This window comes from Engystomops pustulosus, chromosome 2, assembly GCF_040894005.1.
Source record: "Engystomops pustulosus chromosome 2, aEngPut4.maternal, whole genome shotgun sequence".
Classification (NCBI taxonomy): domain Eukaryota; kingdom Metazoa; phylum Chordata; class Amphibia; order Anura; family Leptodactylidae; genus Engystomops; species Engystomops pustulosus.
Genome location: NC_092412.1, coordinates 80,501,818 through 80,513,890, shown reverse-complemented (window position 1 = coordinate 80,513,890; position 12,073 = coordinate 80,501,818).

Here is a 12,073-nt window from a genome sequence, read left to right as displayed (position 1 = left end):
TTGTGACTGTGGTAATATTATATTTGTTATCCATGGCCTCCTTCCTTCTAAAATCTACTTTTAAAATTATGATAATGACCCTGAGGGGCTACTCTAGCCCCTCTGTGATCTGGCTTTACAGACTGTTACACTCCGTGACCCTCTTCCCTGCTTCCTCAGCACTCGTGCAGTGAGCACTTCCTGGTTTATCATGCTTGATTTTGATGGTAAATTTCCTTTAGAGGGGGTTTCAGGCTCCCAAACGATCATGACTTATCCATACAATATGTCAATAATCCCTGGGGGCAAGATAGCGAACATTAGTCCACAATTCACCCCTTGAAACTCATACCAATGTCATGTAGGGCTAAGCACACTGTTTGTTTTGGATGAAAATGAGCTCTTTTATGTATAAAATGCACAATTTAGTGCTTTGATGGGTGATGTTACAGTCCTGCAAATCTTTGCGATAACCCCACTGTGGCATTTCGGAGGCCACAGATTTGATGCAATTGAGTTTGGGAGGTTCTGTAAAAGCGGAAGAGCAACTGTAAAAGATCTAGACATTTTCACATGCCCCTGTCATACCCTCTGTCATAAAAGTGGTTATGACAGAGGGTGGCGTGCAGAGAGTAATGAATGCCCATCCCCCTCCAACCCCCAGAAGCCAGCAGGACACGTCACAGGAAGTCCTGCTGCCTGGGAATGATGTGAGGTGTGGTTCCCAGATGGGAACCTTTATCAGTGTAAGTATAATATCGGTGACCCTACTATGGCCTTATACTCACACTGTTAAAGTTTCCTATAAGTGGCCAACCCCTTTAAGTATTGTGCTGAAGTTGTTTTAATAAAGGGAAATTTGAAAGTATTTCATTAAGTGCTTTTTAATTGGATGGTCTAGAAATGCATGGTAAAGAGTTGTGTTGGTTTGAGTCTTATTGGACTTTATATAATAGCACACACAGCAATGTCAGTACTTTAACCCCTATCTGCTTTTCCGGTGGTCATTAAGGGTACTTCTTCTGATGCGATGCCTTTCTACAGCGGCGCGTCAGAAGAAGATTATGGGACATCGGGTCTTGCTGGTGCTGGTGTCGGGGTGTGATGTCACAGCCCAGACCCGGCACTAACACCCGCGATCGGAAAAACTCCGGGTGTAAGTATGTCCCCCGTGGATCGGACTCCCCCAGTGAGCTTACCGGGGATCTGTTCCCTCCTGCTGTAGCCCCGGGGCCTGGTGAGTGCCCCAAGGCTTCCGACTCCTCTTCTCGCCGGGTTCCGACTTCCTGGCAGGACCCGACTATAGGTAACTGAGCATGCGAAGTATAGTACACTGAAATACAAGTGTCTTGCAGTGTAAGGGCTTGAACAAGCGATTGGATGAACCCTTGCTCAAGCCCAAATATGGAGTGTGTAAAAAATGTAAAAAAAAAAAATCATATTATAATAATTAAATAACTAAATAAAATGAAAATCCCATAATCTCCCCAGTTGCACATAATATGCAAATAAGTTTATAAAACACAAAAACACCAAAAAACTAACATATTTGGTCCGTATTAAACTGTACAATAAATCTAAATCAATATTGAACCCGCTCGGTGAACGACGTAAAAAAAAAACACGGAAAACTTCCTGTAATGTCCAATTTTTCATCAAACACCAACACAAAAAATGTTCTAAAAAGTGATCAAAAAATGTATGCACTTTAATATGATAGGACTGAAAAGAACAACTCTTTGTGCAAAATATAAGCCCTCAACCAGATCTGACAACAGAAAAATACAAAAGTTATAAGCCTCATATGTTCGCATTACCAAAAAAAGAAAAATTTTATAGCCTGTACACTGTGACAATACAAATCTGCTGTGAATGGCGCTGCTTCCATCCTATGCCCGGCCATACGCCAGTACAGAAGTTTACCACCACAGGTATCGCTACACTCGGGAGAAACTATGCAGAGCGTTTCATCATTTTATTCATTATGAAACAATCAGTTTTGGCCTAAATTAATGTATTTTCCTTAAAAATCTAAAAGTTTCTAAATCACAGGTTCATATTGTTTGAACCCATGTGAAACACTTAAAGGGTTAATAGACTTAATAGAAGTTGTTTTACATATGTTGAGGGGTAAAGTTTCTAAAGTGGGGTAATTTATGGGTTTTAACTATAATTTAGACCTTTCAAAGTCACTTGGAAGCTGAGTTGTCCCTCAAAATGTGAGTTTCATGAAAAATTGCACCTAAAGTTCTGCGCCTCATAACATCCTAATGAGAGGATGCATAAAATATCATCCCAACATAAAGCAGATATTCCATAAATGTTAATTATCAAGCTTTTGGGTAGTTTTATTTCCTGTCTGGAAAGTGGAACATTTTAAACTTTGAAAAAAATAGAAATTTTGCACACTTTTTCCAAATTTTTATTTTTTTTTAGAACGAAACGCAAAACTTATCACTTAAATTTTACAACTGACGTGAAGTACAATGCGTCACGGGAAAACAATCTCAAAATCACCCGGATATGTTAAATATCCTTGTAGGCACTTATGAGTTTACTTCAAAAACTGCTTTACTATTGATATGTTCTACCGTTAAAAGAAATCAACCACATGGATGTAGTAGCACCAGCATGTAAGTATGTTTGGGTTAAAACCGCTAAATCTAGGTGTTTGATTTCCTTTAAAGCAGAACTCTTCAGCAACTCACTGTCTTCTCTACTGATACATAAAGACACAAGGCCTTTGTAGGACAAGGACTTCCTAATAGGTAATATGCCATATATATCCTGTAAATGTGATCATTAAGTACCTGTGGTGTAACCTAAACAACTAAACAATTATTAGTCTTCGTCTACTGTCTAAGCTGAAATAAAGTAGTGATGCTGTTGATGGGAAAGTTACAGTCTTTGTGATGGCTCCATGGGTGTGTCTTAATGTTAAAAATGAGTCAGGCATAGTTCATAAATATAGCATAATAAGTCATTAAGTTGTGCTGGCAACAAGAGCACAAGCAGTAATTTGACCTCAAGGGTTTGTGTTTTTGGGAAAGCTGTTTGTGTATCATGAAACGTACACATATATCACATAGTTATCTCTACAGGTATATACATACAGAGTACACACAAATTACCTTTTCTCATCGTCATTTGGATGTCATTATGAGTTGAAAGAAAGAAAAAACACAGTAGTTTAACAATAAATGGCTTCATTCAACCAATAAATATGAGTGGGAATCATTTGTGTCATCATCTGAAAAAAGGCCAAGAAAACCCAAATTCTGAAGGGTTATGTAAAGTTTTGAGCACAGCTGTAATACACACATGTATTATCCTTAGAAATGGAAATGTAGTGAAAAAGTATTGCCAAGGGTCACTGGAAGCTGTGGGGCAAACCAAACCAATGACTCTTAGCAATGCACCATATTAGTGGTTTGGAATAGTAATGATAACCCCGATAACGGCTGGTTATTTATCTGAAAGGCTACCACGTGACATTACATTTCCTTTTAAACTGATTGCGTTGGTGGCTTTTATTATATAATAAAAAATCCATTGAAGACAGCCCGTGCTTGATCTTGATATCTACTATCAAGATTGCAAAATTATAATAGTAAATTTGGTAGTTCCAGTATCCCTTAATGTAGTGTCAGTGCTATTTAATGTTTTATTTTAAACCATTGCCATTCACAGTGTTCCATTATATATTACATAAAGTAGCTGCGAAGGTGGAGCTTATATGTCAGTGTAAATTTCTAAATAATTAACACTAGACCGCCAGGAACAATAGAACTGTCTCATGTCCATGACAGCCACAACAACGTGTTATGAAACAATGCCGGCAGCCCTCTGCTGTCTCATTGAAAAAAAAAGGGCTATTAAACAGTGGGAAAATAATTTGGTTTTGTGTTGTGTTCATTCTCAGTGTCTAAACACATTAGTAAATTATTTTATGGATGAAATAATCTGCTTGGGCTTGTTTGCTTTTCATGCCATTATCTTTCGCTTCTTAGATAATTAACCTTTGTACCTATTGTCTCAGTGTAATGGAATACAAACTTATTAATGACATCATTTCCACCTGACTTGTCACCTCCTCTATCCAGTGTACAGTCAAACCCTTTAGATCTGGGAGCTACTGATAAATGATTTTCCCAAAACAATAGAATACTATAAAAATAGATGGAGGAGTGATTATTATCTAGCCTGTGCCACTTACAGACAGTCTGCATAGCTGTGCCTCACTAAGCAGCCATTGACATTAGATGGATGTCATCCAAAGCTTATACTTATTCATAACTTATCCACATCTCTACGAGTCATTCACACATGTGTATAAGGAGTCAGGGGGAATAGCTATTGGATAATTGTATGCCTGCTAGTACTTTGTTTCAGGGATAGGGCTAGAAATGTTTATTTTGTTTGGAGATATTCCATTGCTTTATAAGAAATTATTAAATAATTAATAAATAAATAATTATTTGGAAAAACAAAAACCAAAATGTATTCACCACAGGTGAATTCTTTCTGGGAGTTAGCAAAATCTTTTAAAGGGGTTTCCAGGGCTATGATAATGATGACCAGATGTGACAGTCCACGCTTCTAAGACAGCTTATCGGTGGCTGTTTCAGGTGTCAAAGCACACCAACCTGATACAAATGACCTATGTTATGGATAGTTCAGCAATATCATAGTCAAGGAAACCATTTATAGGCCTACTGTGGCTAACGTATTTATTAAGATAATCAATTTATGCACTACAAGATAGGTTCCTTGGGTTTGTACTGAAGTTGAATTGGTATGTAAGTCGGAACTGTATATTTTATAATTGTAACTCCAGCCAAATTTTTTTGTCCCACTGACAATTGGATTTTTTAACATTTGTTGCTGTAAATGGACCAAGGATTATCAATAAAGCTTCATTACAGACACCTTAGAGCTGATCATTGCAGCCTGGAACTTAAGTAAAGTATCCAGAGAGCTTCACTAGAGGTCATAGTGGACAGAGGGGTCCGTCTGTAACCAGGGGTCTTCTGTAAGTCGGGTGTTCTGAAGTAGGGGACCGCCTGAACTGTACATTTCTATAAATACATTCTGTGTCTGCAAGGTGATTTACATATACCATATACAACTTTCACAGAACAAGTGTTCTCCCTCTGTTTAGAGCTACATAGATTTATGACTACACCCTTCAGGCATATAACCTTTGACACCAGTCTCTTCCTGTCTGGTAGCCACATCTTTCTATACATACTATACTGTTTTTAGCAGGCAGTCACCTCTGCAACTGATAATACGCAACATGTTATGAAAATCGAAGGGTACTTTAACTACTAACATTTTTGATCAGACTAGTTAACAGGTAATACAGCTTTTAATGTCTGCACCTATATGTGACATTAAAGAAAATCTACCATCAAGCATGATAAACTGTGGTCATCTTTTTATATTTCTCATCCATGCCCTCATTCCTTCTAAAATAAACTTTTAAAATTATGCTAATGAAACTGGGGGCTCTGGTCGGTATTTACAGAGCCCCTCAGTGCTATAGCTTCCTAGGCTGTTACAATGAAGAGAGCAGGTCTCCCCTACCCCTGCACTTCCTGCTGCTGTTAGATTGCACAGGCACAGGGAGGAGGGAGAGAGTAGGGCGAGGGTGAGGCATGTTATGCTCATTATAACACTGCACCACAGAAACAACCACCAGAGCCCCCCAGGTTAATTAATAATATTCTAAAAGTATATTTCAGAAGGAAAGAGACCATAGATTACAAATATAACAAGATTACCACAGTTGTGGTGCCCTGTTTTATCCATGCTTGATTTTGATGGTAGATTTCCTTTAAGTCTACTGCTTTCAAGTGTCTATGCACTGGTGCCTGGCACCAAGTCTGTAACTGTGCTGGGGACATCATTAACAGTAATGCTACTGTTTTATTCATTTTGCTAAATATACTACTACAAACTGTCCAGTCCTATTCATTGCAAATTTTATGCACATAGTATAATTAAATTTTGAAATTGTATAAATCAATAGTGAAGATGATAAAAGTAAATTTCATAGTTAACTTAGAGAAATTAATAATAAAAGAAATCTATCCCTGTGCCCTTCTTTTTTCCCTGTCTTTCTTCCTTAGTTAAGTAGTTGTGCAAATCAGCTTTCTGTCCTGTAAGCAATTGATAGCTGAGAAGTAAAGGAACCTGATGAATTGTCTGATGATTTATCTCTTTACAGGCAGCCCACAGAGGTGAATCATCAAGGGGAATATTTTGTAGGCACCAAAAAGTTACGGATTCAAGGGGCAACCAAAATTGTTAACACCAGGACTGATAGAGAATTATATCTGTGAAATGCTGTATTTTTGTTAATAACTGTGAATTAGAATGTGTTATTTTGTTATGCTGAATATAAATCTTATCTTTGTGGGAATACCCCTTTATCAGCTATAGAGTCCATAATCCCACAGATTCATTTGCATAATTCTAAAGCCTTATTTTGTAGAAACAAAGGCATATGGGGCTAGAAGAAGAATGGAACCTGCCAGAGGGAGCACACCTCCACCTGTGCTTGGTGTCAGGATCAGTGGATCCTCTGGACCACCGCGGTAGATGGAACTAGCCGACATCTGGGACCGGAGTCCAAGTGGGACCTGGTTTTCACCAGAGCCCGCTGCAAAGCGGGTTGGACTTGCTGCGGCAGGATACCACCAGGTCGTTCCACAGGTGCAAGTAGCCCGCGGTGGCAGCCGAGGTCGAGGTACCTTAGCGGATGACAATCTCGTAGTCAGGTCCAGGCACAGGGTCAGGGCAGGCGGCAGAGATGCAACGTCAAGTCCAAGTCCGGGGTCAGCAATGGGAGGTCCAGGCAGGTGGGAACGGGAACACAGGCACACGGAACACAGCAACACGGAGGAACTCGGGTAACACGGCAACACACAGGAATACACAGGAACGCAGGAATACTCGCTTGGAAACTTTCTCTTAGGCTATGAGGCACAAAGATCCGGCAAGGCTTGCAGGAAGAGGCAGGCTTATGTAGAATTGGGCAATATGGCCAGCGCCAATTAATGGCGCACTGGCCCTTTAAATCTGGAGAAGGTGCCGCGCGCTCTAGCAGTCGGGGACGCGCGCGCACAGCGGAGGGGAGCGAGCCAGGAGACGGGAAGGGTGAGATGCGCTGGCGGCACGCTGGCAGGTGCAGAGCAGCACGGGTGAGCCCGTGACCCGCGATGTGGGTCGCGGGACCACCCATGACACTTGGTTTATAATCCTTGGTTTACTATTAACACCTTCACTACCCGTTTCTGAATAATAAACAAACAGCATCAGCAATGTAACTCTGTAGACTCAAATTATCTGGTCCTCAGTCCCATATACTGTGCACATAAAGTAGCGGAGTATGTTCTCTGTATTTAATAAATTTATATGGATAAAGCATTTGTTGTTTGAAATAAAATGCACTTATAGTTCCCACAGACTCTCTACCTTCTCTCACTCAACTCTTCTTTTTTCCATCTACATAGACATTTAATCTGATCATTCTTTGAGTCTAGTCTGCCTTGCTCTAGCAAGAGGTGTTCAGCAGATAAATTAAGAATAAAGTTTAAAATGTAGGTGGTAGGAACTGATAATTGAAGTAAGAAGCACTTAACTCTGATAACAAATATTACACTTTTTTCTATTAAATTAATTAAATCGATTAATTTTTTGACCATTTACTTTGACAGTGGTGAGCCCTCGTGCCCTGGATATGGCCAATCTGCCAGAAAATATACATAAATGATGGCTCTATAAAGAATGTCTAGTCTTTAAAGTTTTCTCTATGTTCTTGGATCATCAAAACTATATTTTGCTTTTTCCATCTTTCTATTTGACTATTTTCCATTTGGTGACATGGAACAACATTTACTCTTCACATAAGATAAAAGATCAGCATACAATCTATAAAGAATCTGATACAGATTGGGCATACAGAAGATTTTTGACATGTCTACTATATGCTCTGAAGTGCTATTTTAATTTTGTTCCTCTGTGGGTGTTTGGCTTCATGAAAGCGTACAATTGCACCCAGAGCAAATCTCTGGTCATGGTCAAAGCTGTATATGAAAAACATGTAAGGGAAAGTAACACAGCTCACTTCCCCCTTGCCTTGCCATTATAAGTGTCAAAAGTCGATGATCAATAGTGAGTGATTAATTGCTGAATTGTAGCAAACAATCATGACCATACTTAATAACAATAATTAACCAGCTAGAAACTTCCCTCTTGTGCTTGCTGTCTTTCCATTTGACTGTGGTAATGATGCAGTTAATTTATATAAATAATTAGTTATATATAACATAACAATTCAGACAACAAGGGGAAAAGAACAGTGATAGTATTCCATTAGCCAGTAATACGGGCTATAGCAACGGAATAAGAGGCTTAAGAGGATCTTCAGTGGTGCTTAGCCTCAGCAATAATAACACCAAACCATGTTCAATAGGTAGAGAGAAAATGTAACTAACCTGAGAAAGCACAACCACCACAAAAACACCGTATTACACAAACACTTCTCACACCTGTGGCCTGTTCACTTTATTGAAAATAAAATAAAGTGACTTTTTGCTGTCAAACTGTTTTATTGAACGGAAAAACGGAAAATTCCGGGTTACAAGACTGCCGAGAAGAATCCCTCATAGGGGACAATGTTGAATCGGTAATATAGTCTGATGGTATTCCGCCTGTCAAAGTTCATATAAAAACTACTCAATGACAATTATTAGAAGAGAAAAAATACAGAGAAAATCAAAAGAAAAATAAAATGACTTTTAATGGGCAATGCCATATTTTATTTCTATGGTACAACAATGTCAGTTGAATACACTACATGAAAATGGTTTTCCCTTATAGCAATCCCCTCTTCCAGTTACAGTATTAACCTTGCCTCTCTTTACTCAGTTATCCCTGACACCTGCATAAAACGAAAATATAAAAACATAAAACACAAATCAAATCCATGGCAACTCACCAATAGTTGACTTGAACATATGAGAAATTACAATGCTAAACCGGTGATTGGACAAAAAAGATGTAGGAACAAAAAAGATGTAGGGGGGATAGTAAATGGATAACAACAAAAACAGATAAGACCTGCTCCGAGTACTGGTAGCTGGTTACAACAAAAGAAAGCTAGAACTTGAACCAACCAACCAACACTGCACTAGGAACTTTAGACAAACTAAAGAAACTAGAAGTATACATATGTTTAATAACATACATAGCATTCAATATCACCAGCACAAGCTGCAAAAAAACCCACTAATTTTATAAGAGAGCTATCCACATAGGTAACTCTCTACAAATAAATCTGAAACTCTCATTAGAAAGTAGGTGACCTTACAGCTATGAAGCATTTTCCCAGCAGGTTGGAAGTGACAAAAAAAGCACAAATTCTGCTGCTGAAAAATTTGGGAAGCAATTTTATTACATGATGTGACCTCATTAATGCCATTAATTGTCAATTTTAAAATGTTAAATTTAATGTCATTTACATTGCATAAGGGGGTGTCCTGGTTCACATGTTTTGAATGTTAATTAGGGACTAATTTTTACATAGTAACAGTTCTCTATAAGTTCTGAACAATAATATTTCCTCCATTTAAGGCTATGAGCCCATTCTGTACTTCAATATGTGTCCATTTTAATGTTATTTTGTCTGCAAGATACCATGTTACACAATAAAATATAGGATTGTAGGGGTTTCATGCATTCTCAGTGCCCACTCACATAGAGTTTCTCAAATAAAAGAAATCAAGTGGCATCTGAGCTGTTACATTTACTTTCAGGGCATCTATCAAATCTTGTATTTTTTTTGTTCACTTCTTTTGGTGACTTTTCCGGGATTTGAGGATTTCTGTGCTTTTTTGCTAATCACTCGCCATAGTTTGCTGCGTCTGCGTTTTCTTTTGTTGTGCCTGATTTATCACCAAGATTCAGGTATTGAAGTCTAGTGTAGGAAAAAGTGTAGAACGGGTTGTGCAAAATATCCAACTTTACTTTACAAAATAAAAAAGTTGCAATAAACACTTCAAGCTCAGTGTTCAGATTTAACTAGAAGACAAACCCACTATGATAAATCTGACTAGCAGAAAAAAAAAGAAAAGAATGATGTAGAATTCCAGATGAAAATGCCCATCATGTCATAATAGTAAGATAATTAAAAAATTAGTAAAAAAGTAAGATGTTAAAAAAAAAAATCTGCATTTGGAGATTTTCCCCACCCAACAAGATTTGAATAAAAGTGATCAAAGGGTTGTACATTTCCCAAAATATATGTATACTACAGAAAAATGTACATTTACACATCTCCATAAATAGAAATATAAACAATGCGTATTATTTAGGTGTTAAAATGTTTAAAAACATTTTTAAAAGTTAAATATCAATATACTCAGCCAAAGAATAAAAGTAAATCTGATTGCACAGTGAAAGATTCTTTTTCCATATGCCCACTGAATATTTAAGCCTAGAGAAAACAAGCCCTCAAATGGTTCTGTAAATTAAATGAAAAAATTACAGCTTTAATAAATAATAATAATAATTCTATAATTATATAGCGCACACAGATTACACATGTCAAATTGGTCCCTGTCCCCATGGGGCTCACAATCTAAACAGCTTTTGTAAGAAGAGGTAAAAAACATTTGTGGTACATCTATTTTTTGGGCAGATAACACATTAACCCTTTCTGTTGTTATGCCATGGAGGGAGTGGTCCCTTAGACCCTTACAGAAGTGAAGGTCATAAATCAAGCTTGTGCAACAGCTTCATGAGCCTGCCAGACCTGAAACTCTGGGTAATTCCTTGCTGGTGTATACTTACACATCAACATGTCATAAATTTTAGTCTTTAAAGAACTACGGTAGTTAAATATTAAATGAAAATAGATACCTTGATCTGGAATGATGTAGCCTGTAATCATTGACTTAGGAAAAATTCTGGAGCTCCTGAAATGAAAGGAGTGACAGCTATTCACTATAGGTATTGTTAGGCATATGAATATAAAAAGCTTTGTATTGTCCTTAAAGTGAGTGCTACCCTTTCTTGTATACAGTATATAACAACTCAGTATCTGAATACATCCCTGGTTTCATAAGCACACTAGAAATAATAGGCTCAACGCTAACATTGATTAATACTATTTAGACCCTTTTAATTGCTTTTATTCTCGTGGACAGGTCTGTGTAAAGTTTACTACTTAAAAATGTAATTGTCATATAGATCTTGATGTTTAAAACATGTATTAGTTTAACATATTGGGCGATGATTGTATTAATTTCTCTTGTGTAAACTGTATATATAGGTTGTTATGCCAATGCTTGTGTTAAGGGGAGTCTACAGTTTCATATAAAAGGAGCTAATTCCTTTTGGTTATTTCAATAAATTCTGGAGGTGTATTTGGATCTTTGCTTGCAAGTGACAATGGTGGGTTGGAGAATCATCCTAAGAGGGTCATAATTTGTAAACATTTTTAGACCATTGCCATAATTTTAAAGTAGTGCAACGGAAAGCACTTTCACACTTAATGGCTGCACGAGAATCCAGTTAAGCCTCGCTTAACTGCATCGATGTAAGAAATAAAAGTGCTTTTAGATGTCCTCATCTGATTCTACTACTGGCGCTACTGTTTAGTGAAGAAGCAGGAAGTCCTTACATCATAGATTGCTTCCATGTAAAGGGTCCTGTCCCCCGCAGAGCTGTTGGCCATGATTCGCGGACTGACAACTACAGTGTGCCCATACAGCAGAAAGCATTGATGCTAATAAAAACCTTGTCCTGTTCATTGTACCTTATAAGATGTCCCATAGGAAAGCTTCCTTCAGTTACAGTGTAGATAGCAGAACTGAAGGCTACTAGCGGGCATTTAGGAACACATTAGGGAAATGGCTACTTAACTATACCAGTCCGTGGAGAGGTTATGCTACCTAAGGAATAAGAAGGAAGTCAGTGCAACCCTTGGCAGTGATGGTTACATATGAGTCTATTATTAATACATATGATAAAAACAAAGACTCTTTGAAGTTAATAATTAGTGAAATCTGGAGCCAGAAAATAC